The sequence below is a fragment of the Euprymna scolopes genome, chromosome 7, assembly GCF_053919585.1.
Source record: "Euprymna scolopes isolate OS-2025 chromosome 7, ASM5391958v1, whole genome shotgun sequence".
Lineage (NCBI taxonomy): Eukaryota > Metazoa > Mollusca > Cephalopoda > Sepiida > Sepiolidae > Euprymna > Euprymna scolopes.
Window position 1 is genome coordinate 92,996,583 of NC_136488.1, and position 24,224 is coordinate 93,020,806.

General features: G+C 32.5%; 1 long non-coding RNA gene across 1 annotated transcript in view; it reads right to left on the minus strand.

The window, feature by feature from the left end:
- Window positions 1-1,211: 1,211 nt before the first annotated feature.
- Window positions 1,212-24,224, minus strand: part of LOC145279833 (uncharacterized) — a 44,277-nt gene continuing 21,264 nt past the window's right edge. Inside the window, exon 2 of the long non-coding RNA XR_013868464.1 lies at window positions 1,212-1,695. This is a non-coding gene — a long non-coding RNA (uncharacterized LOC145279833). The remainder of the gene's footprint in view (window positions 1,696-24,224) is intronic.

The following is a 24,224-nucleotide window of genomic DNA, read 5'->3' on the forward strand; positions in this document are numbered from 1 at the left end:
ATTATTATTATTATTATTATAATTATTATTATTATTATTATTATTATTATTATTTACTCACTAGGAGTAGTCACAGAGGCCATTATCAAAGATTTCTCTTTGAGAACAACTCGTGGTGTTCTCTGGAGTCTGAGTGGCAACAAGTTTCTCGAGATTTCTAGTACTTTCCACCTCTTTTAATAATCTTTGCAGATGAATTTGCATTATTGCAACAGCCACTTACCACTGATTTCTCATTGTTAGCAACCATGGGTCTTCACTGAAATTTGGATGGCAATAAACCTCCCCAATATCCCAGTCCTTTTTGCACTCATTTAACGGAGGTCTGGCTAGTGCTTTCTCTTATCGGTCTTACCATTCTCCTTGATCCTCACTTATTTGATCTGGCGCCAGTTTATGGTGAGAGACGAAAAAAAAAGTGTGGGGGAGGGGATGCAAGACAGGACCGCAGGAGGATTAACTTACAATTATACAGTTTCAGTTTTCATGATTCCATGTAATGTTCCTTTGTGTTTTACATCCGTAACAGTTTCTATATGTCCAGTTTGTGCCTGTAGCTTATGTGTGTTAGTCTCCACATTCAAGGGTTTTCTTAATGTTTCACCCCTTTTCATTATTGTTATTCATTGTATCTTCTCAGCCATCCCTCTGATTCCAATCTCTCTCATTCTTTTTTCAAAGTATTTTGGTATTGATCCTAGTGCTCCTACTATTATTGGTGTCATCTTAACATTCTTCATCTTCCATATTCCTTTCAGCTCTCTGGCCAGTTCCATGTATTTGCTCCACTTTTCTATCATCTTGATATTCACTCTATGGTCTGCTGAAACGGCAAAGTCTACAATCTGGTAGGACTTTTTTTTCTTGTTTACTATTATGACATCAGATCTTCTTGCTTATATATTCATGTCCCATAGAATTTTGTGATTTTCATTTTCAAGTACTGCTACGGGTTTGCCCTTGTACCATTTGTCAGAGTGTTCAAAATGTAGCTTTCTGCATAATTTCCAGTGTACTGCCTTGCCTGCTTGATTGTGTCTATTTTTATATTCTTTTGGGCTAGTTTGATTGTTTTATCTTGTGTGGCTGATATTAGAGATTCAGTTTCTCTGTTTAAGTGTCCTTTTTGTAGCCATGTCCAAGTGTTTTTGTTAGGCTCATCTTTTGTCATCCTTATGAGTCGTCTGTGTGTCTCTTCTGTTTCTGTCTTGTTTGTTTTTTCAGTAATTATACTTTCGGTGTTCTGCATTATGTATTTGTCTACAGGGTGGAACAATAAATTTGTTGCCCTAAAAAAAAATCAACACTACAGCTTTATTTAAAAAATTTTATTGAAAAAATCAATTTAGATAACTTTATGTAGTAGAGCTGACACCTATTAAATGTAGTTGCCTTCAGCTCTAGTCACCACCTCGATATGGGTCCCACATTGAGAGCATGCCTTTTCCACAAGCGCTGATGGATGACAGCGATCAGGCTGCTTTGGTGTTGTAGGAGGTTTTTGCAGTCCAGCGGGTTCAAGTAAAGGGAGGAGGGGGACCAATGAAAGAAAGGTACAAAGTTGTAGCACTCCTTCTGAAGGCAAGCCTGGGCCTCTTGGAATTTGTGGGCTGGTGCCGAGTCCTACAGTATACAGTATCATCCAAAAGTTAAGGAATGGTCGATCATTTTCTTTTAAATGGCTTCTAACTTTACCTATGAAAAAGGGAAAAACAATTTTTGGTGAATTTTTTAAGCTTTAATAATGGTAGTTAAATAAAAAAAATATTTTTTTATTTTTGATTTTGAATACATATTAGTTTTTTATATATAAATAAATTTAATTAAATTATAGGTGTCCAAAAGTTAAGGAACGGGGGAAATTATTAATGAAAAAACAATGAATCCTTTCAGTATTTAGTGAAAAGCCCTTTGTTTTCAATCACACTAAGGCATCTTTTGCTGCAAGACAGAACCAATCGTTCATATGTTATAGGTGAGATATTATTCCAGGATACATTCCCATAAATCATCAAGATTTTTTGGGGTTTTTTTCTGTGATCTTATCACCAATAATTTTCCAAACATTTTCAATTGGCTCAAGGTCGGGTATCTGAGCTGGGCAATCCATAATGCAAATATTGAATCTATTTAGCTCTTCTAAAACTATTTCGCTTTATGGCACGGTGCGCTGTCTTACATAAAGATATCAGAATCAGAAAGATTAGGAACCACATGTTCTCTAATCAATTCTCTGTACATTCGGGCATTTACTTTTCCATGAATTTTCACAAAGGGGCCAGTTCCTTTTGAAGATATCATGCCCCATACCATTATACTTCTCCCCCTCCAAATTTTACTGTATTTTTAACGTACTTAGGGGACAGTCTTTCTCCATTTTTCTTCTGACATGTGGTCTTTTGTCTGATCCGAAAAGAGTGAATTTAGATTCATCACTAAAATGAATCTTTTCCCATTTTTTTCTTCCCAAAACTAATGTTTTTCGGTGAATAACAATCTGGCCTTTTTATTTTTGATAGAAATTAAAGGCTTTGAGTATGGACTTCTTGAAAATAATCCAACTTCGTTTAATCTTTATGAAATCGTTTGTCTGGAAATTTTTTGCCCAGTTTCGGATGTAAAATCCTGGGATATTGAAGCCGCAGTTTTAAAGCAATCAGAACGAGATGATCGAGTGATTTTTCTATCCTCCCTCTTAGTTGTTATTTGGGGTCAGCTCGATTTTTTCTTTTCCGTCAATGGTAAACCTTTTTTTCTATTTTTAATAACCCGCAAAACAACGCTTTTAGACCCGTTCAATATTTTAGCAATCTCCCCTATGGTTTTTTGTTTCATCATAATGGTCACAAATAAGCTGTTTTTCTTGTATAGATGGATTTTTCGAATATTCCGAGTCGACATTTTGTTAAGTTGTTATTAAAATTGCCAAAGTTTGTATTAATTTTCCCTGTTCCTCAACTTTTAGACACCTATAATTTAATTAAATTTATTTATATGTAAAATCTAATATGTATTCAAAATCAAAAGTAAAAAAAATATTTTTTATTTAACATTACACAGAAATGCATAGATGTCAACGGGGAGCACTTCTAGCATCTTTTATAACACTACAAGTAATTTAAATGATAAAAGAATGTTCCTCTTCTTTACTAGATTTATGGGCTACTTTTAAGTGGGCCACCATGTGTATATATATATATATATATATATATATATATATATATATATATATATATATATATATATATATATATATATATAGACAGTAGCGTCCAAAAGTTAAGGAACGGTCGATCATTTTTATTGAGTGACTTCTAACTTTCTCTATGAAAAGGGAAAAATAATTTTTGGTGAATTTTCCAATGTTTAATAAAAAATAATTATTTTTATAAAGCTTTAAATGATATTAAATTCAAATATTACGCGATATGATGTTTAAATAGGCACCGCTAAAAATGGCCGAAAAATCAAGTTGTTGTTGTTTTTTAAAACGAAATTACATTTATTAAAATCCATTATTTCTGAGTAACTTTTTTTCCAGAAAGATAAAACCCTGAATTTTATCATATAGAAAACAGAATAATGTAAAACATTTTCTACTATTTTTAATTAAATTTTAAATGTTAAATTTTCCCCAAAAGTTAACAATTGACATTTTTTTGTCTTGCACAAAAAACGTACATAAATGTTTAAAAAAAAGGTTTTTTGAAATAATTAATTTATTTATTTGTTATTTAACTAAGATTTAGGATGATTTTCTATGAGAATATACAAAAATATTATAATATAAGTACCTGATTTCAAATAATTCCACTTATTCATATAGGGAATCAGTTACTTCGCGTCGATCTAGAGTCTAGATCGACAATGTTTACGTTTGTAGTTGATAAAAAGCAAACTATGGAAGACCAAACAGGCCAAAAAAACTTATTTTTCAGTGACGAAAATTTCAATGTATTATTAACGCTGAGGCTGGCCAGTACCAGATGGGTGACCATTTGTATGAGTTTGGTTTTTAATGTGTATGTGTGTGGGGGCCAGGCTCCCCAAAATGGGGGGGGGGGCAATTTAAAACAGAATTAAAAAAAATTATTTCAGTCCACTGTAGTCGAAAGGCGGCAAACGTTTTCAAACGCGATCGTAAAAATGATGCTATTTTTAACACAAAGGGCACAATATTTATCGAATTTTTTTTGTATCGATTCTTCAAAGCATGCCCTGTTTAATAATGGTCATGCATTATTCGGCTCGCTAAAAAATAAAATTGTTAATTTATTTATCAAAGATTTTAAAATGGCTTTTTTCGTATAAATATTAAAAAAAATTTTTTTTTTTTTTTGCTTAACTTAAATTAATTATTTTACTTAACATATTCACCGAATTTCACACTTCAAAACTCAAAAGCAGGATAATTAAACACAATCGAAGTTCTGATATTCAGACGTCAAAATAAGGTATGCAAACAATTTTTTTTTTAATCTATAATTCTGTCCCTTACAACAACACAATATGTTGTGTTCAGTTTCAGATGATTATTTTAAGCATATTTGTACCCCCTCAAAACAAGGGGAGTTTGTAAGCAATATATATATATATATATATATATATATATATATATATATATATATATAAATATCGTTTATGAAAAATAAGTACACTGTTATAAAGTTCATTCTTCTCTTAATAATCGCTGAAAATTTCGTATTGATCGGATAATTATTTGATTTTTGGTAGATTTTTAAAAAGACGGTCCGTCAAAAACTACTTACCTGCCCCCCCCCCAGTTTTGGCGGTGCCTATGTTTAAACAAAGATTTTTTTATAACAGATTTCCAATATTAAGAAAATATATTCGCATAATAGAATATATGACTTTAGATAATAAAAATTGCAAATACAAAATCGACCTAAAAAATTTGTTATTTAAAATGATAGAGGGTGATCCTTATTTTCTAGCGCTTTTTTTTTTTTTTTAAGTACGGGGGTCTGTAAGCAACACTATCTTTAAATATATAAATGTCAACAGAAGACGTTAAAATTAATTTTATTTTATTAAATCTCGTCTGTGTAGTTCGTTAAAAAACTATTTGTTTTACAATGTAAATATAAAAATCCATTCCATTAACACTTATAGCACCAATACTCATCCATATAAATTGACTCAGGAAATAGTAAACACACGAAATGATAATGTTGCTGTGATTGTGTAAAACGCTGACGTTTTACACACAGCTTTAGTAGTGCCTATTTTTTCTTTCTTTAATTATTTAAAGATAGAAGGGATAGACATTTAAAAATAATGACATCGGACTTTTTAATATCGAAGATTTTAACCAAAAGTAAAATGATTACAAACTAAAATTGAAAGAGAACAATCCTTGCTCACCTAACTTTTCACAAAAAGGGGGGGAATCTTGAACTGAAAAGTTTTCACAGGGGAAAAGGAAAAAAAAAATCGGTGCAAGTCTATAAATGGGCCACAACAAATCTTTTATACAATAAAAATCTGAAAAAAAATCTTTATAATGTACGTACTTGTAACTGCATGAAGATGTCATATTCCAAAAATTACGTAAATCGATCAAGTAGATTTTTTTTTATTTAAGAAAATCAAAAATTATCGGAAGTTTAATCGAAGATTTGGCACGCGCCATCTTGTTTAAGAGATAACGCCACTAACGACCCTTGGCGGAAATATGGGTCAACAAGGGCAGTACATGCAGACCATCGAATATTTTATCAATCAAGTACTTTTTTTTTCTTTTTTTTTTTGAAGAAAATCAAATTTTACGATTTCTAGGGATAATAAATAAATAAATTGACTTCTTTTAATAAAGAGAATGTATCTTTGAGTTTGTATTACTGTACACATAGATTCGAAAAAGTTTTCAAAAAAACAAATATATAACAAATAAATGTTATCAAAGGCAAGATAAGTTACTTTTCTACCTAACTGGATAATTTACTAGTGTTTTTATTTAATGTAACATGTTTATTCAGCTTGAAAAACATACAGTGTTTACCGATGTATTAGAAAATTTAAAATAGCGCCCGACTCTCTCTTTCACACGGTAAGTTTGGGAAAAGGGGTTATAAATAAAAAAAACTAGACAAAATACTGTTAGAAAGTCGCTCAATATATTACCGTGACATAGGCTGACATATATTCGGTGGGTTTTTAACAGTATTTTGTATATTTTTTATTTTTAACTTATTTTCCCAAACATACCGTGTTCAACAGAGAAGCCGGCGCCATTTAAAATTTTCCAATACATCGGTAAACACTGTATGTGTTTCGAACTGAATAAACATGTTACATTGAGTAAAAACACTACAAAATTATCCAGTTATGTAGAAAAGTAACTTATCTTGCCTTTGATGACATTTATTCGTTTTTTGACAACTTTTTCGAATCTAAGTCGATTTATTTATTTATTATCCCTAAAAATCGTAAAATTTGTTTTTTCTTAAAAAAAAAAGTACTTCGTTTATTAAAGTCTGTTTTCAGACGAACAAAAAAACAAAACAAAAAAAAACTAGTTTTTTCCACATTCTCTTTATTAAAAGAAGTCAATTTATTTATTTATTTATTATCCCTAGAAATCGTAAAATTTGATTTCCTTCAAAAAAAAAAAAAAAGTACTTGATTGATAAAATATTCGATGGTCTGCATGGTACTGCCCTTGTTGACCCATATTTCCGCCAGGGGTCGTTAGTGGCGTTATCTCTCAAACAAGATGGCGCGTGCCAAACCTTCGTTTAAACTTCCGATAATTTTTGATTGTCTTAAATAAAAAAAAATAAAAAAATCTACTTGATCGATTTACGTAATTTTTGGAATATGACATCTTCATACAGTGACAAGTACGTACATTATAAAGATTTTTTTTCAGATTTTTATTGCATAAAAGATTTGTTGTGGCCTATTTATAGACTTGCACCAAAAAATCATATAAACCGCTATAGGAAGCAGAAAGCAGTGGGGGTAGAGGGGAGAAAACGTCTCATTATGGAAATAGATTGGCATTATTATTCAGACAGACTTTGGTCTATGGAAGGATATATATTTATAAATAAATACACCAGAATGGATGATATTTGCACCATCAAAGATCTACGTAACCTACTCCCACAACCAGTAGTAGTGGAAGGGGTGAGGGCAAACCCATAAAACAACGAAAGCGATATTTATTTACTTTAAGGCAGAAACAGCATATAACTTAACTATTCTTTTTTAAATTAAAAATTTTTTTTTTAATTAACATAGAATAAAGTTCAGCTTTGTTTCTGTATAACTCGGGCCATGTTCCATTTTTTATGCAATTTTCAAAGTTTTCTAAAACTTTTTTTAAACAAACAATCATTCATTATCGACAGTCTGATTTTTCGGTATGTCTCATTTGCCCCCAAAGTGTAAGATATCATTTTCGATCAAACAGGCCTTCTCCTCAAACTGGGGTTTGACATCTTTTCTTTCTTTTGAACTATAAATAATAAAATGCTTTCACCTACGTGCTTTGTTTCGTTAAGAGACATTGATGATAAAAGATCTTTTTTTTTTGGGGGGGGGGGGTACAGAGTAAATCAACTTTTCAACCAATACAAATGTCTTATTTGTCTACCTGTTAATTCAGAGCACATTTTTATGTTGTCGCTCTCGCAAACTTGTATCCAAGGGCGCCCCCTCGATCTCAAACATGCGTTGGTGACAAGTCCATATTAATGCGACATACATAGATAAGAAAATATAATACTCAATGCATAGCGACCATTTAGCTAACTTACACAATATATATAGGAAAAGTCTGTATTATTGCAGCTAAATTATGAGATTCTACATTTTTTTTTAGCGATTACGTGTGAACAAACGTAAAATGATCTCCCATTTCTAAACCATTCTAGCGTTTTAGGAAAATTAACCAATTATATTTTCTGTGATATGAAATAAACTGTATGCGTTTTTGGCTCGGGTGGGGGTGGGGGGTTACAAGGTTTTAGGCAATTACATTTAGTTTTGCTACTCATACTTGGAATTAGTCTTTACAAACTTGATTACCTGCCATAAAAAGTTAGAATGGCCCGGAAGTGGGGGTTCTTTTGTGTCAAAATTTTATATGAAACTGATCCTCCACTTTAAATTCTAAAATAATTGTTTTTTTTTTCCATCAAATTCTTAATGATATTCACACATAATCGCCTAAAAAAGTAGAATGACATTTGTTTGTTTTTTGTTTTTTTGGGGGGTGGGGGATAGCTGTGGATGTTAATCTACAAATTTACTGCAATTTTGTTTACTTTAATTTTTAAAAACACGGCGTGGCAGAATTATATGTAAATCAACACAAACTCCGACAGCTTTTAATAAAAATTAGTAAAACTTGGCACGTTATATGGCAACACTAACACATGTGTAGATCTAAAATTCAAAGCTAAAAAGTAAAAAACGGTAGCCATTTTATGACTTGCAGGCAGTTTCAGCGGGCCAACTTTATATGCAAGATGGGACGTAAAAGTGCTTTGACTTAAGCTGAGAAGCCTAAAATTGTCCAAAAGATTCATAATAACCTTAGAAATAGCTAAAGAATTGGATCGTGATCAGTGTACAATTGAAAAATTTGTTACTAACCCTGAACTTTGCAATTGACGTTCTTACAAAGTGAAAATTTGTAAGAAAGCACCTGTGTCGCATCGAGCCATGAATAGGATCAAAAGAGAATCCGTCGTAACTCTCTTGAAACTAGCAAAAAAAAGTTTTCGAAAACGCTGGCGTTCCTGACGTGCTAAAATCAACCTGATGCCGTATCCTGGGGACGGCTACAAAATGTGGAAAGTCAGAGGTTCGCCTTCCATTAAAAGATAGCCACAAGAAAAAGAAGATGAAGTGGGTAAGAAATCACGTGAAAGTAAATTTTCAAACTGTTTTGTTCACCGAAAAACTGAATCTACTTGCATATTCTTATTCAATGTTTCTTAAGCTGAATTAGTTGAATTAGGAAAAATGTTGGTGTTATGAAATTCTGAAGAGAGTGGTTTTAGTAGTTCTTTGGCGGTATCCTTTATTTTATTTTGGAGAGTTCTAAACGGATGCAATAAATTTAAGATGACAGCATTATATTTAGTAATTAGTATATAGTAATCCAAAAGCGCTCAATATCCTAGATAAAGCAGGTGTGTTCAAACACAGGGTTGCCAGGAAAAATTAACTTCTGTCTTTTGTTAACTTGTAAGATATAATAGTATTGTATTTGATAAGTGGTATAAATTAATCCAAAGTGCTCAATATCCTAAACAATGTGCGCTTACTCGGCATTGCTCAGGAGTCATCAATATTCTAGATAGAGCAATTCTACATAGAGCATGTGTTTTTAAATGCTCCATTATCCAGGATAAATATTTTCTTTGTATTTTGTTATACTATTAAAAGTACTTTGCATTGCTGACAAGTGAGTGCTCAATATTTAAGAGTAGGTGTGTGCAATAATACAGTAGTACATCTTCTAGGTGGTATATGCTTGATAGAAAAGTGGAAGACAAGAAACTCGATACTAAAATAAATATAGGTTTCATTATATGAAATTATTCAGTTATTTTTGTCATTAATTATTTTGGATGCGCCCCTGTTGGTGTTACGCTGTATAAGGGTGCTAACTTTGGTCCAAATTAGACTTTTCCTACTTTAATCGGATTTTTTCAATTATCAATTTTCTATACTTATTGAGAGCATTCCGATATAAAACCTATCTAAGAAAACTCCCAAACACACAAAAGTTTATTTGTGTGAAATTTCAAAAATAAATATATAAATAAATAAAAATAAAAATGAAACGATATGAAAGTGAAAAAAATAGTATCGAAAAGTTTTTTAAAAATCCGGATTAAAAAACTTTAAAGTGTTCAAAAGAGAAAAAAACTAAGGTGATCAAAAAAAAACTTTAAGGTGTTTTTTAAAACTTTTTTTTGAAATCTTAAAGTTTATTTTAATCCTGTTTTTTTTTTTTTTTTTTTTTTTTTTTTTAATTTTTGGATGCTATTTTCTTCACTTTCAGATTGTATTATTTTTTTATTTATATATGCATTTTCGAATCCTTTTTTTACGTTTTCTATCTCCTTTCCCTTTTTCTCCAATTTCTCATCTATCTTCCCTTTCTTTTCCTTTCTCCTTTCATTATTGGCTCTTTAATGATCCCCATTATTTCATAGCGGTCCATATTTTTCTTTTCATTTTACTATACACTACCCTTCCGATTTACTCTTATACATTGTACTTTTAATATTTCTTAATTATTTTTACCATATTATCCTATTCCTTCATACTCATTTCATATTTAAATGTTATTAAGCCAGTTTTTATCTATATTTGTATAATTCTGGCCCTTCTTCTCTTCCGACAAGAAGCATTTAGCTCTGAAATGTTATGCCCTAAGGAGGTTTCCTTTTTTTCTTAATTTTCCCCCTTTACTTTTCCTTATTGTTCTGATGATATAATAAAGTTATATATAACTTTTATTACTCATTTTTCATTTGATATATTTGTTTGCTCCTCTTAATAGTGTTGAACTTTTCTTATCTTGATAAGTTTTGCTTTGTTAAAGATGTATTCTTTGATAACATAATTGTGTATATATATATATATATATATATATATATATATATATATATATATATATAAGGTTAATATTTTCCAGAGGTAAAGTAATCAATGAAGATTAACAAAGTTAATACAAGAGTGCTCAATACCAAAGAAGGGTAAGATATACTTTCTATTTGTTTTTTTGTTTTTTTACAAAAGAATCACCACTTATCAAGGCTCAGAGGCCACTCGAGGACGAGGGTTAAAGAGTGTACAGTAGTCAAAGGGATAATATCATAGTAATTGTTAGAAGTGTAAAATTTGTTAAATTGGATTACTTAAGGGGAACGGTTCATCAAGAACTTGTTTACATTCGACTTGAAGATGGCCATATTGTAGTCAGCTGGAAAGCAAGCAATTGGAAGAGAGCTCCACAGGTGTGAAGTTCTAAGAAAGAAGCTTTGTTCATGGAATTTATGTTTAGGTTTAGGCACAGATAAGGAGTGGGGGAAATTATTGATAGTGTTTTCAACTAGACAAGTGTTTCTCGTGAATGTTTGGCAAGGGAGGACCATAGATTGGAGCTCAGATGAGCATTTGCCATGAAAATAACGATAAAGCAGAGACAGGCTCACAACATCTATTCTGTGCGAAAGAGATTGCAGGGAAGAGAAAAGGGCATCCCCCACTAGGTTACAAAGTCTAGTTTGAACTCAAGGCAGGATGTTCTTACATAAGCTTTAATATGTCGCTACACATTCATGAGCATGTTTTGGTCAGCTAGTTAGTAGTAACTAGAGACCTCTTCAGGCGATGCAGCTTATACGAAAGCTAAGTTTGTTATGAAAATATTTCAGGTCTTCGGCGTCATAGGAAGTTTTTATCAGGAGGTTCTGTCACATGTTGTTAAAAATAGGAATAAGGAATATTATACCCCTATTTTTAACATGTGACAGAACATTTCAATAGGCTCTTTGGATTCAGCAGAAGCAACTGACCTAGTAGGCCTTTTTATTTTATAAACTTAACAAGAATAATTGATACCAAAAATATAGGACTCTATAGGGACGACAGACTATTAATTGTTAAGAACTCTGACAGCCCCAAATGTGAAAAAAAAGCCTTAATTAAAGAAACGAAAAGAATTAATCTAAAAATTGATATCAACTCTAAAATAAAAACTGTAAACTTCCTCGATATTACTTTCAACCGAGCAAACAATACATATGAACCTTATACTAAAAACAGTACCAATCCCTTATATATATATACCCTTTATCTAACCACTCGAAATATACCATTAACCACATCCCCAAATCCATTGAAAATAGAATTAGTACAAAATGGGAAATTTTCAATAAACACAAACTCTTTTATGAAGCAGCTCTAAAAGATAGTGGATATGCTAATACCATTATCAACTATATTGAACCCACCTCGCACAACAATAAAAAACACAGATCTAGGAAAATTATTTGGTTCAACCCTCCTTTTAATATAATGATTAAAGATAAACTGGGGAAAAAATTCTTCAAATTAGTTAACACCCATTCCCCCCACCTCAAATAACATATTACATAAAATCTCTAATAAAAAACACTATTAAACTCAGCTACAGTTGCAGTGATAACCTAGAAAGAATAATTAAAAAGCATAATAATAGAATACGTAATAATGACGATAATAAGTACAATAATAACAGTAACACAAAAAACTGCAATTGCACAAATAAATCAGATTGTCCACTCGAACAACAATGCCTACAGACTGATGTTGTATACAAAGACAGTATTTCCCTAATAGAAAGCCTAAATGATAAAAAATACTACATCGGATTTGCTGAAATCTCTTTTAAAAACCGTTTTAGAGTCCATAAATGCTCCTTTAATAACCCCAACCACTTCAACAAAACCTCATTAACTACCCACTACTTAAACCTGATTCCAAATAATCTCACACGGCTGCAAAGAATTAAACATATTGAGAGAGCATTATTTATCGAAAGGAAAACCCAAAATTATTTCTTTATACACTGAACTGACCTCTCTAAAATGAACGGAAGCCGAAACTGTTACTGATTATATTATAAGAGCCGAGACAACTGCAAATTCTTTAAAAATGTCTGGTGAAGTTATAAGTGACAGTCTGTTAATTTCCATGGTCCTTAAGGGATTACCGAGTGATTTCAAGCCATTTACCACCGTGATAACCCAGAAAGAAATACCCATGCCAGGAATAAAAAACGCAACTTTGCCAAAAGAAGGTTTTTTCCTAAGAAAAGTACAAAAATTATGTTATAATTGTGGACGACCTAATCACAAGAGTTTCCAATGTAGATACAGGACTCAAAATGGCGACTACATTAAAAATGTAGAGAGCTCTGTTAGCGAACATACATTTTTATTTTCGTGTACATTTGATGCGTTAACAAGCAATAATAATTTTCTTGTCGATTGTGGGGCCACGGCACATGTGATTACAAAGGAATCTGATTTTATCAATTTTGATCCCAACTTTAAGCAACAAAATCATTTTGTAGAACTGGCTGACGGGAGTCGAGTCAATGATATCGTTTTGAAAAGAGGCAATGCGAAAATCTCGCTAAAGAACAATAAGGGTGAACTGTGCTTCGGTATTCAGAAGAGCGCTCTTCTGGTCCCAAAATTTAAACAAAATTTAAACAAAATATATTTTCTATGCAGGCTGCCATGGGACAATGAGCAGATATAAACTTTGGCCCCAATAAATCGGGGCTGGTGTGCCCGGATGGAAGACTGTATTATTTGAATAGCGTAGTCCCATCAAAAACCGCCTGCCATGATCTACAGACATGGCATAAAATTCTTGGATACTGCAATATTCCTGATATCAAAAAAAAAAAGTTGCCGACTGTAGTTGATGGAATGCGAATACAAACATCAAAAACCTTCAACTGCGACGTCTGTACGCAAGGGAAAATGACAAACTATCAAAACAAGATACCAGACAAAAAGGCCAAAAAAATCCTATCAATGGTGCATTGGGACTTGAACGGTCCCGTAGAACCGATGGCCAGAGAACATTATTGATATGTGTTGAATTTCGTAGATGACCATTCAGGTTTAATAATGGTTTACTTTTTAAAGAACAAATCTGATACCCTGCTAGCAACTAAGAAATATCTAGCCGACATGGCCCCCTACGGTGAAATCAAGTGTATTTGCTCTGACAACGGTATGGAATTCACCTATAAAGACTTTGAACTTTTATTAATTAACCATCGTATCAGGCATGAAACATCAGCTCCTAGATTGCCACACCAAAACGGGACTGCTGAACGTGCATGGCGGACACTTTTTGAAATGGCAAGATGCCTACTCATTGAATCAAAACTCCCTAAAAACCTCTGGATGTATGCAGTTATGGCGGCAGCCTATATACGCAACAGGTGTTTTAACAAAACACTATCTAAAACTCCATATGAATCTTTTTGCCGTAAAAAAAAAAAAAAAAAAAAAACAAATTTAAGCAGAATGCATATATTTAGTTCAACTTGCTTCGCATATATAGAGAAAAAGAGTAAATTGAATATTAAAGCTGACAGAGGTATATTTCTTGGATACGATAAAAGCAGTCCAGCCAATTTAATATTTTTTCCCGAAAAAAAGAAAATAAAAAGAATCCGGTGTGTAAAATTCACAGACACGTTTAATTGTAAAGACGAAAACCCGTCATATGAAGAGGATGGAATTATATTACCTCAAATAATTAGAACAAACGAAAAGAATAAAAATGACGGAGACGAGTGTCGATGATGATGATGATGATGATGATGATGATGATGATAAAGTCGAGAGATATCCCAAAAAGAAATAGAAGACGACCCGATTTTTTTGTGGTCGACAATATAAAAGATTATCAAATTGACTATTGCTATTCAGTGGAAAATGCGCCAAAAAGCTTCAACGTAGCAATTAATTCAGAACATTGTGAAGAATGGAAAATTGCCATGAAAAAAGAAATAGATGCCTTAACCAAAAATGATACCTATACGGTAGTGCCTCTCTCAAGAGATAAACATGTTATTTCATCCAGATGGGTCTTTACAAAAAAGAGTACAGCATCAGGCGTAGAACAGTACAAAGCAAGATTTGTTGCTAAGGGGTGCTCTCAGATTTACGGTAAAGAATACTTTCTACGTTTTCGCTGACCACAAACCTAACGACAATCAGAATTTTAATGCAAGTCGCATCACAATATGACCTAAACATCCATCAAATGGACTTAAAAAATGCTTATTTGAATGCCCCAATAGACTGTGAAATTTATATTACCCCTCCAGAGGGATTTATAATGAAAAATAAAAATAGCGTGTGGCGACTTAACAAGTCATTATATGGTCTAAAGCAGAGTGCTCAGTGTTGGAACACAGTGTTCCATGATTATATTATTAAACAACAATTTAGACAATGCGCTGTAAACCCCTGTTTATATACCCAACCCAAAGACGATAAACTACTGATTTTGGTTTTGTGGGTCGATGATATTTTAATCGCATCAAATTGTGACATAATGTTGACTGATGTTAAGAACAAATTAAGTAAAAGATTCAAAATGATCGATCTTGGCAAAATATCCTGGTTTCTGAGGAGAGAATTTACTCAAAGTAAAGGACTTGTTACGATGACTCAATCGAGATACATCGACAAAATACTATTAAAATTTGGAATGGGAGAGTGCAAGAAATGCTCTACACCGGTCGAAAATGATATTAATAAAAAGTATGCGCACACAGTCTGAAATAATGAATGACACACAATATCGCCAAATTATGGGTAGTCTTATATATTTGATGACTGCAATCAGGCCCGACATATGCTATACAGTAATGAAACTGTCACAGAGATTATCACGACCGACAATGAAGGATTTAAACAGAGCTAAACAAGTCCTACGTTGTTTGAAAGGAACTAAGGAGCAGAAGTTAGTATTTAGAGGGTCAGGAGGTCCCCTAAAATTAGAAGATTTTTCGGATTCAGACTGGGCAAGCGACGAGGATCGTAAGAGTGTATCTGGATATTGTTTCAGACTCTCAGAAAATGGGCCTATTATTTCATGGAAATCTAAAAAGCAACAGATTGTATCTCTCTCTACGTGTGAAGCAGAATTTATCGCGATCACACACACGACCCAGGAAGCACTCTACTTTAAAAATATCCTGAAGACTATTTTAGAGCCAGAATTGATTACAAGCCCCATGGTAATTAATTGTGATAATCAAGCCAGTATAGTCTTAGCACAGAGCACGGATGATCAATCAAAGATCTAAGCATATGGATATAAAATGCCATTTCGTAGAAAACGAGAGATCTAGGCATATGGATATAAAATGCCATTTCGTAGAAAACGAGATAAAGCTACAACGTTTTTCTCAAAACTTGTTGGTGAATTTGACTGAATAATTTTTTTTTCACTGCCCTGTATGCATATAGATTTCTATATATTAAAAATACAGACCAGCGAAGTTCCACTTATGAGAAGGCTATTACTTTTTTGCATGAATATCAGCGGAAAACCCTAGGGATAATGCTCAGTATATAGATTTCTATATATAAAAAAAAATTTAAAAAAAGAAAAGAAAAATAGTCCTGGACAAGACGTTAAACTGTATCCATTTTATTTTGTATTAACACTTTAACTTACTAATACTTTTGCTTAGAAAAAAAAAAAAAAATCTTTGTAATTTTCCTTTTTGACGTTTGAACACAATTAAAAATGGCGTCTTTTTAAATGCTAAAATTCTAAGATCCAAATGGTTTCTAATTTTTGGTATGTCTAAGTAAATATAAAAATATATATTTATTTTTGAGCAGAACAAACACCAGGGACTTCCCCATTATAAAAAATAGGGAGGATGTTGCAATATTTTGGGCTTATAATGGGGTATATATTTAATTGCCGCCCACATCGGCAATATTTGGCACAAGGCCTGGAAAGTGGGATACCCGCAGGCTTCCCTAAAGGAGGGGCACTCCTGCAATTTTAAAAATTGCCTGAGTAACCCCGTCGGCATTCCCCGATCGGGGCGCCTCAGGCAGCAAGCAATAAACTTGCCCCACCGGAAAGCCCGGTGGCAAGGCGTGGGAGGGTGGACCTCCTAGGTATTACCCAGGCGGTGTACCTCAGTCCAACAGGTGCTGGGCCGGTTCCCGGCCCCTCACCTGTTGGGCTGAGTGTCAAGTGACGAATCCTTGACATGTACTACCCTGTCTCCTTGCAGCCGAAGCCGCTTGGAGACACATCCCATCACAAGAGTGGTGTAATGGGGTATGATCCCACACAGTCGGACGATTCTATTTATAAACGATGCTGCTAAGAACTGACGAATCAAATTAATTCACGTTCTGCTACAAACCAATCAGGAACCAGAATTGCTTCATAAATATTAAACCTTTTCTGGAGCAATTTCACATGTTCTTTCCCGGGTTTCGACACGGTAAGACTATTTTGTTCTGTGGAACTGTCTACTACAAACAAGTCACCTACCAGGACTTGTGTGTAACAGCGAACCATCTGAAACTCAAAATGGCTTACACTTCTACAATATATATATATATATATATATATATATTCAGAATGTGAGAGATTGTATATAATAAATTCCACAGCCAAACAACGTCGCAGCCCACAAGAGCCATGACAGTCAAAGAACCGGAAGTCCAAGACTTGAGTTTCGCCCTCATTTGGGCTCATCAGTTAGACACATCCGAACTCAGGATTCGAAACCCAATCTATCACAATTATACAATCTCTCACATTCTGAAAATCATATAATATATATATATATATATATATATATATATATATATATATATACATACCTCTTGATATATATATACATATATATATATATATATATGTGTGTGTGTGTGTGTGTCTGTGTGTGTACATTCCGCTATGCAATAACTCTGTCAATTTTTAGTCTACTGACTCGAAATTTGATATACAGGGTACTGAGCTTTGGGAAAATCTTTGTGATCGATTTTCGGACAGAAATTTGGCCGTTAAGGGGTCAAAGTTCAACGATTTGACCTTGGAGAACTCTACCAAACTCCTCCGTCAATTTGGGGTATAAACACTTGAAAGTTTAGATATAGGTTCCTTGAACATGGATTTAACTTAATAATTTGATTTGAGCCCAAAACAATAAATGTTAAGGGGTCATAATAGGGGTCAAAGGTTAAAAAATTTACCACTTTTTTTTTTTTTGCTCAACATACACCTCCAAACACCCGGGCAACGCCGGGCTGAAATGCTAATATATATATATATATTTCTTAATGCTGGATAATAATAAAATAAATAAAGTTAAATATTGACCATTCAAAACGTTACTGTAGTTTCAAGTCGCCATTGTTCTCAACATGTTTAACATTATGTCCAATAAAACAGTAAAAAACGATGATATATTCAAAAAGAATAGCTGCAAACTAATATATGGAAAATGCTCCTACTGCAATGAAATGATGGTTGTGTCAGGCCCCCAAAAGCCAGAGATAAACCATCTATCATAGTATTATAATGAGAGAGAGAATGAGAAGAGAAGAGGAAGTGAGTGAGAGAGAGAGAGAGAGAGAACTTTATTGATTATATCACTTAAATATACAAAGGATATAATTAAGTCGTAGACATTAATCAAAGAAGCGAGGGATAGAAATTCATTACTTTGGACTGAAATTACAAAAATGTGCAGAGAAAGAAATGATACAAAACAAAGTAGCTCTGCCATTATTGAATAATGCAACGGAAGTGTTATTTATGGTGATGGATCCCTTGACAAGAAAAAATTGGCCAGAATTTGCAAGGCAACTCAACCTTTAGGACAAATGCAGGATGAAATGCTAAATCATGATGGTGGATGGCTGTGAATCTCGGACAACTTGCACCACATAAAACATCTAAAACTTTTTTTTTACTCCCCATCCTATGTTCTACTCTAGGAATCCCGTAAATGAACAAAGTCAATAACATGGAAGTCCTCAAGACAAGATCTGTATGAGAGGACGTTGTTATTTGCTTGAGGCATTGTGCATAGTGTATAAAAAGATTTGAGGTTTAGAAGGATGTAACAATGTAATGTAAGGTTATAAGCAATGAGTGAATTGAGAAAAATGCTTGTGTGAAAAACAAGATTATAATAAACATAAAGAAACAATATATAATATAAATAATCAATCATATATTACAGTGTGTCCAAGATTTTCTAATATTTCAAAGTTAAAACCTCCTTTTCAAAATTAATGGACACTGGGTGATTTGAAGAAATGTCTTAGTGAAAAATGAAATTATAATAAACATAAAGAGACAATATGTAATATAAATAATCAATCGTGTGTTATTTTATGTATCTGGAAGTTAGACACAAGGTCAAGTGTGAGCTTAAGAAAGTGTGTCGGTGGAACAAACTGGATTCGAACTTAACACCCTTTGGTTTTTGGTCTGTGTCGTTAACCACTTTTAACTATGTGTTATATTGTGTCCAAGTTTTACTAATATTTCAAAGTTAAACCCTGATTTTCAAAGTAAGTCCATACTGAATATCTGCATCTGTTGAGGTAATTATTTTCAAGCCGCTATTTTGATACTCTGCCCATGTCATAAGAATGAATGAGAACCAAATTAGAACATAAATATGATTTCATGGACTGAGACAATCGAAAAAATAGAGAACATTCAAACAAAAGATATAAGTATATGCAAAAGGGAAGTATATTTTGCACTAAATGGTGGCCTCCTACCAACTCCCTCTCCTGGAATCGTTAATAACATATCTTTTCTACAATTCAAGCAAATGAACCTCAGTCAATGCCTGACTTGTTCACCAAGTTTCAATCAGAATATTCAACAGTCTTTGTTTTAAGTCTTGAAACTTTTTAGATGAGAATTGATAATTTGTATTATTTGTATTATTTAGACAACTGTTCTCATCTTGGATGTTATTCTCACAATGTTTCGGCCTATGTAACCGCCAACCTTCTTCAAGTGCATCTTGCTAAACTTGGGAATCTGCAAGGACTTGTGATATAATGGCTATAAGTGCTAAGTAATAATCAATTCTAAGTGGCACTCTTCTAAAGGTTGAAAGTTCACTCCTCAGTGTGGGTGATACTAAAAATACTATTATACTAACCCAACTTTTACCTGCTCATGGATGACGGAATGAGAGAACAGTCATCCAAATAATGTCAATAATTCAGTCTTTATTTTATTGCCATCCAATAATATGCAGGGACACTTCAGCGATCATCTCATCTGTAGAAGTAGGTGGAGTAATCCTGAATGGGTTTCACACTCACTGAACTTTAACTCCCAAATTATTATCTGTGAGGTTATCTCAAGGATAATGTCTATCAAAGCAATCCCCCATACTATTCCTGAACTGAAGAGAACCGTCACAGCAAAAATCAGAACAATGCCAAGAGAGGAGTGCTCGTCTGAGCTCCAATCTCTGATCCCCCCTTGCCAAACTTTCACAAAAACACTTGTCTATCTGAAACCACTATCAATAATTTTCCCCACTCTTTATCTGTGCCTAAACCCAAATGTGGATTCCATGAACAAAGCTTCTTTCTTAGGATTGTATGCCTGTTGAACGCTTTCCAGCTGACTACAATATGGTTGTATTCAAGTCCAATGTAAACAAGTTCTTGATGAGCCATCCCCTTAAGTAATCCAATTTACCAAATTTCCATTACTAACGATTACTATGATATTGTCCCATTGACTACTGTACACTCATTAACCCGTTCCCTCGAATGGCCTCCAGGCCTTGACAAATCCTTTGGAAAAAAATTTTTTTTTTAAGTGTTATTGATAGTTTTGCATGTTGTATCCAGATGTGCTTATCACTTTATTGTTCAAATAATTATATATAGATTAGTGCTGGGACGATTATCGGAATCGGAATGGGGAATCGTTAAAATTGGAACTTTTGGGGTATCTGAATCGGTATTGGAATTGGAAAATTATAGTCTAATTTCCGATTCACAATTGATTCTTTAAAATTTTAAAATAAAAATGAAACAAGCACAGATTGTTTTTTTTTTTATTTTTATTAGAAATTGTTCCTCTACAACATAAGACTGAGAAGGGCCCCAGAATGGGTTATAAATCTCATTTACAGCTTTAACATTGATTAGCAGAGTTTAATTTATTTTATTTATTGGTCATTTATTAAGAGATAAATTGCCTATTGCCTTTGTAATCGTTTTGTATCTATTCGTCATCAAGGGAGTTCATATGATTATTAAAATGTTTTAAATGCTCTGGATAGGATGAGGGAGTTGAATTTCGTTGGTGCCAGCTGTACATTGGAGTGTCAGTCATAGGCTTCTGAAATAATTAAAGTTTTATGGCACCTCTTTGTACACACTGAAATCCTTTATGGCTGTGGCAATTGTTATTCTAAGCATATTTGAAAACTCATTCCCAGATGTAGACTCTCAAACCTAATTTAATTTGTTTTTATTAGTTTTTATTGTAAACAAAGTAAATATTCTAGAGTTCACTTGCCTATTCAATATAACTGATTTTAAAAAGCTTTTCGCACCTATTTGATAAATTGCCATATGGTGTCTATTAGAGACTTCACACTTTAATATCAAAGATTTAACATGCTGGGAATTTTTTTCAGGCACTGGTTTTGTCTGATCACTACATCCCTTGAAATATTTCATGTTTCCTTATATTTTCTTTGGTTTTGGCACAAGTAAAAATATAAATGAAAATCTTACAAGTTTATCAAAACTTTGGAAACGCAAACATTGAGAAGTTTGTTAACTTAAAAAAAAACCTTTTATTTACATTTAAAATACCCAAAACATATGAGATTCTAATTTTTTAGGCGATTAAGTGTGAGCGCACTGAAATGTTCATTCAAAATTTAGAATGGGGTTCAGTTGTGCATATAAATATAATTTAAACTGATCCCATTTCAGTACATTATAACTTTTTAAGCAGTTAAGTAATTTTTACCACTAATTCTAAGGCCGAAAAGCAAAATCATAAAACCACATGTAATTGCTATATTTTTCATATTGCCACCCGTACTTAGGGTTAGTAGTAGGAAAGGAGCGTGGTTTTTATGACTTTTAACAATGCTATATATTAATATGATAGAGTGTGTGTTATATATTCTGTGTGTCACGATTACATCCGCATAACTTGTTTAATTGTTATGGTTTCCCATTTCTTATAATAAATAATTTTTGGTTTAAACTATAGCTGATGGCACTTAAGTCATCTATTTTTTTATAAATGATTTTATCAAGAATTCTTCATAAATTTTGGTTTCAGTTGCAATTACAGCTGAAAGAACTCAAGCTGATAGACCCAAGTCATATGGATATATTTTTTTAATTTTTAAATCGCAACTTTATAATATATAAAAATCAATAGAAGATTAACTCTATAATAATATATATGAAATCTGCAAGAATTAAAATATCATATTTAAGCGTACTTTGCAACCTGGCTATACTGGGCGTCCCTGCTAGCTTATATAAATACTTTTGCAGTTTTAATAAGAGTTACAATAATATCAGAGCATCTCTATTTATGTCATGAATACCAACATCAATATATTACATATGAAATGGGTCCCCTGTGGAATTTCCACAGGTCCCGCTAGTTATTATTATTATTTGCATCTCATTTTTGTTTTTGTCTGTTTTTTTACAGCAAAGCAAATCAATTTAATAACCTACCAAATTTATATTATAAAAATAAAATTTAAACAGTCATAGACGGAAGGCACATAATAGTTAATGAAGCTCAACGCCCTCTACATGTTAAAAATGGTTTTCTAAATAGTAACATTTTTATTAAGAAATTCTTTCATAACAATGGAAGGAGGGACGGGGTTATATTTTGTTCTTACATCGTTTTCTCATTTTACCTACCAATCGTCGACTATTTTCAACTGTTTATGAAAACTTTCAAGTAGCATGTTGTACACTAACGACGAACTGATACAATTTGGCTTTGTTTAAAATCAAAATAAACTTTTTATTGTCTTTCAATTTGCAATACATTACAAGTAAAACATTTGAGAAAAAATATATCCGGAATTTACCCGGGGGTTTATGTAATAATTTGAAAATTTACAAAAAAAAAACAAATATCTAATTGAAAAAAAACAAAACAAATATCTAATTGAATATTTATAAATATTAAAAGAATGGAATCAGGAATCCAACCGAAATTGGAAATTTAGAAGAGAATTGGTAATTGGATCGGAATCAGAAAAAATGTTGGAATCGTCCCATCACTAATATATATATATATATATATATATATATATATCTCTTCTATAATATAAAGCTGACTGTGTGTGTGTGTGTGTGTGTGTGTGTGTGTGTGTGGTCACGAATAGGCTCCTATATGGTTGACTATTTTAAAAAACCGATTACATATAATGATAGAAGATATATCGAGACACAGGAATGGGTATGTTTGATCTGGCAGAACAATGGTTCATTAAAATTGTGGGGTCTGCATTCGCACCTGGTCCACAAAGTATGGAAATAAAAAATTTTTAAATTAAAAAAAACGTTTACAAGTGTTTTTAATATAGATGTACATAATAATACTTTGATAAGTATGTTTTAACTTAAATAGGGATGGTATAATAAAATTGTGGGGTCTGCGTTCACGCCTGGCCTCCATAGAATGGAAATAGGCACAAAGTTTAATAAAGACTTTTCATATCTATCTGCGTAAGTATACTTTGATAATTATGTTTCAGTTTGAAGAAATATAGTATAATAAAATTATGGGGTGTTCGTTTGCGCCTGACCTCCATAGAATGGAAATATGTCACAAAGTTTAACAAGGTTTTTTAATATAGATCCACAGAATATTGCGATAAGTGTTTAAGTGTGAACAGGTATGGTGTAATAAATTATGGAGTTTATCTATTTTATTATTACTTTCATCATATTTTGCTTCGGTTTTGATACCCCCAAATCCGAAGCTCTTTACAACCCTTCCTTTTCATAACCTATCACACTTTCATAAATCAGAGTCCATTTTCTGTAGGCTGTTTTTGAACCCAGCCAACGACGAGTACTTTTGCTAGTATATATATATATATATATATATATATATATATATATACTCCTATAAATTCGTTTTTCTTTTGTGTGTATTGATATTCATATTAAAACCCTCTTTTCTATTTATTTAAAAAGAAAATACAATTTTCTTATATATGGGTCGTAGAATAGCATTCACTAGCAAAAGATCTAGCTAATTTGAATATTCTTTTAAACATTCACTTTAATTAATTCCCTATTAGTTGCTTTGGTTTTCTTATGGGATAATCATTTTTAGTTAACTATTACGTACAATTATATTAATGCAGATATTCTACATGATTTATACTTGCATATTTGTGTAAAAGGTTTATAGTAAACACAAAATTGTTTCCATATATATTTATGTATACGTATATATTTTTATTTAACAAATTTTGCCTACCAAACTCCTCCTAGAGTTTTTGGTCTACAGACAGGAAACTTCCTATATAAGATATTTGAACCCATGCAAAACTTTATATTTGGGGCATTATGAATGCATAACGTAATACGTTTTAATTTTTAGCCTTGCAGTAAACA